This window comes from Hipposideros armiger, unplaced genomic scaffold (genome assembly GCF_001890085.2).
Source record: "Hipposideros armiger isolate ML-2016 unplaced genomic scaffold, ASM189008v1 scaffold_32, whole genome shotgun sequence".
In the NCBI taxonomy this organism is placed as follows: Eukaryota; Metazoa; Chordata; class Mammalia; order Chiroptera; family Hipposideridae; genus Hipposideros; species Hipposideros armiger.
In genome coordinates this window covers 4,576,898-4,580,549 of record NW_017731382.1, presented here as the reverse complement: position 1 = coordinate 4,580,549, position 3,652 = coordinate 4,576,898, and the positions used below count along the sequence as shown (strand labels likewise).

Below are 3,652 nucleotides of genomic sequence, written 5' to 3'. Positions count from 1 at the left end.
GAAACCCCGGCCGGACCCAGGGTTTTGTTCACTCTGGTATCCAGCCTGCACACAGGAGGTGCTGGGTACCCATTTGGGGAATGAAAGAACACCAGCCCTCTCCACTCCACGGGGTGCAGGGCTGTCCTGGACAATGCCCATCAGGAATTCACCTGAGGGCCCAGAGCTTGGATTTGCATGTATTTTGACTGAGGACCTGGGCAACTGACATGCAAATGCCAGGGAAATGGGCCCTTAGGTCTGGGAGAGGCACAGCTGGAGCTTGTGGAGCAGGGTCTAAGCTTTACGTCCTGCATCTGCAGGTCTCCCAGCTGCATGCAGTGTCCTATTTATAGCCTGCGGGTTCGACTGGCCCCAGACAGTGGCCAGGAGGGACATTCCTGGGCTTCTTGAATGCCTCCAGGCACCCGGGTCCCACAGCTTGCTGCTGGATGATAAAGGAAATCCATCCCAGCATAGACCTGGCCTGGCTCTTAGACCTTTGCTACCAGTCCCGTAAAAATAGCCTGCTTCTAGCTATTTTGAGTCATGGGAAGCCTCGGAGAGACACGCTGTTCTGAGGAGGGCCAGGAGGAAACCCAGGCAGCTCACCCCGAGAGGACATGGACGCCCACAGCAAATCCAGCCGCAGATCTGCTTTCCAGCAAAGGGGAATGTTTCTCAAAGCTGCAAATTAGCGGCCAATATGTAAGAATAATGGGGAACGTTCACAGGAAAATGCCTCTGTCCCCTGCCGCTCTCTACTGGCCTGGCCCAGAAGGCCTTTGAGCTTGGGTCGCTTGGATGTCTTGAACCCCTGGGGGCAGGGGTACTTGCAGGGGGCGGGTCTTTGCATGAATACTGGTCACCAACTGGCTGGGTGGGTACGGGCTTCCAGAGTCCTCACGTGTAAAATGAGAAGGTCACAGCTGAGGTGTGAGGTCCCTTTAAAAATCCTACCCCATCCCAGCTGAACCCCTCTCTCTTCTGTTTAAATGCCTCTCCCTCGAAATGAAGCAGTCTCTCAAAGTCCCTCTTTTTCTCCATTAAAAACCTGTTCAAAGAAAATTTAAGGACAGTTTTATAAAGGGGAGGGGCACTGTAACCCCACCACAAGGGCTCAGCTGGGTTCCATTTTGCATGTTCCCTTGTGTTCGGCCAGAGTTCAACAGCAGCTGTTGCGCGTGGCCTCAAAGGACCAGGAAGGATACCAGGCTTGTCAATGCTGATGCCAGTCAGCTGCTGTCACTGCCCTGAGACGCCCACGTTGGCAGCAGCAGTTTTCCGGGTATTCTCATCTCAGTTGATGAGGTGTGCAGAGGTGTTGGTGTCCTGGGTCCGCCGGCTTCTTTCTCCTACTAATGAGCCTCAGTTTCCCCATCTGTAAAGTAGGGGTGGTGACCTACCTCACGGGTGGTTGTGTTGATTCAGTGCTTTCTGTGGAGGGTTTAGTCCAGGTCGCAGCCTTCCGTAGCTTGGCGCCCATACGGCTCACTGTTTACGTTGTTTAACATTATTTTGCTTTCCCAAAGAGCAACACAACCCTGCGCCCACAGTCTTCCTGAACCCTTTCCTTCCTGCCCTGCCCTCTCTCCCTCCTTCTTCCTTGTGTCCTTAGGTTAGGTTCTTGGAAGCAAAGTAGCATGACTGCTTTTGGCAGGCCTGGTGTCAAGGTCAAGCAGCTTGTTCAGGGCCAAGCTGAGTGTGGGGACAAACGGCTCAGCCAGGATGGTGATCTCTGGGGGAGGCGGGGGCTGGAGGTCTCTGAGCCCCTACCGCCATCAGACCTTGGCCTGGCCTCCCCTCTGGACAAGGAGCCTCTTTGCATATGCAAAGCAGCTGCTCTGCCTCCCAGGCCACATGGGCCCCATTCCTGCCACCTGCCCTGGAAAGGGAGGCTACTGCCACGGGGTGGGGGAGGGGTGCACTTCCATCAAGTCAGGGTTCCTCATCAAGGACCGGAGAGGAGCCTGCCTGCCCTGGGGTGGTGGAGAGACACAAATGGTTTTCACTTCCTTCTTCTTCCACTTTCCTCCTCTCTTTCTCCTCTCTCACTTCCCTTCTGCTCTCCCTCCCGCCTTCTGTTCTTTCTCATTTATCTCCACCCCCCCTTCCCTCCCTTCTGGTTCTGACCCATCCCCCTCATCCCCAGGGTAGCCACAACTGGCCAGGTGCCCAGTGAGGGTTTGGAGTGGGTGTCATTTATCTCTTGTGACCCTGGAGTTTGACCTGCAGGTGGCGTGGAGCCAGTGACAGGGACTCCCGCTTCTGAGCTGACCTGAACTGACCTCACACTCATTCTCCTATCACAAATGAGTCAGGGGCCTGCAGGGCCTGCCCGTGAAGATGAGGCTGGGGGGGTCGCCCCTCCATCTCCAGAGTGATGCTCACGGCAGTGGAGGGAGGATGGGCTCGGGGCATTTTCATGCCTCCGCACTCCTGCCAGCTGTCCAGGATCCTGAGGCCAGCAGGGAACAGACCCCCCCCGCCCCAGGCCAGGTGTCCCTATCCCAAGCAGCCCATAGAGGTGGGACCTGCTCCCGGGATCAGGAAGACACCTGGCTTGGGGGATTTCTGGAGTGGGAGATGGTTCCTGAGGGCCAGTGGTGCATTTTATGGTCTCCCCTCGCCCACCCTGTGTGGTGGCATTTGAGGCCAGGTGGGGTCTTGGAGGCCACCCAAACTGCACCCCAATAGTTAGGATCCCTATCCGTGTGAGGGCTCTTAGGAGGCCATAACGGAGGAGGGGCCTCTAACTGTGGGATGCTCACCTGCTCCCCAGCAGTTCTGAATGAGTAACAAGGCAGACCTTTGAGCCTCTTCACCTGTGAGGTCTGTGATATTCTACCCACCTCAGGTTGCCACTGTGATGGGGCTGCCACAGGCATGTCCGCTCCCACCTCTGGGCCTTTGCACATGCCGTTCCCTGCCTGGTGCCGCTCCCTCTCATGACCCAGCCCCTCTTGGTTCAAATGTCAAGCTCTTGGACCACCTTTTGAGAAAAACCTATGAAAGCCCTGCTCCCGCCCTAGCACGCCCCCACTTCTCACCCCGCACACACTTTATTTTCCTCCACAGCACAGCCCACCCTCTGCCCCACCAGGCTTTTTACTTAGCTCTTTTTGGTCTCTTTCTGCCATTAGACTGTAAGCTCTGCCGAGGGCGAGGGGCTCAGTGTGTTTTGTCCCCGGCACTTAGACTCGCGCCCTGCACACAGGAGCTGCGCTGTGACTATCTGTGGGCTCCAACGATATAGTTTAATAAATGGTTTGGCTTCTTTCTCATCACTAGTAACAAGACCACGCTTTGATCTGGCACCTGAGTCGCCAGGACCTTCAGATTGGGTGCCTCCCCACGGAAGGCAGGAGCAGCTGCGGGAAAAGGACAGGAACCACTCAGAGAGCAGCCAGAAGGGGGCTCCCGAGTGGGCTGCAGCCCAGCCTTGAGCGAATAGAAGAAAAGCTACCGAGTCCGGAGTCTGCTCTGCATTGGTCTAAGGAGCCCACACCTGCCACCACGAAGAATTGCCTGAGTACTGGAAGTTTCCAGAAGTGTCCAGGCAGCCCCTCAGGTACCTGTGGCAGGAAGTGGATACGCAGGCAGCAAAGGCCCATTATTACAATCCTGTGCATTTCGCATTTCGTTATTGCTTTTACAATCCTCTCTGTGTGGG

At 56.1% G+C, this 3,652-nt stretch overlaps 1 long non-coding RNA gene across 1 annotated transcript in view; it reads left to right on the top strand.

The window, feature by feature from the left end:
• Positions 1 to 535: 535 nt before the first annotated feature.
• The window catches only part of LOC109380011 (uncharacterized), a 10,106-nt gene continuing 6,989 nt past the window's right edge, over positions 536 to 3,652 (top strand). The window contains exons 1-2 of the long non-coding RNA XR_002123351.1: positions 536 to 687; positions 3,271 to 3,550. This is a non-coding gene — a long non-coding RNA (uncharacterized LOC109380011). The remainder of the gene's footprint in view (positions 688 to 3,270; positions 3,551 to 3,652) is intronic.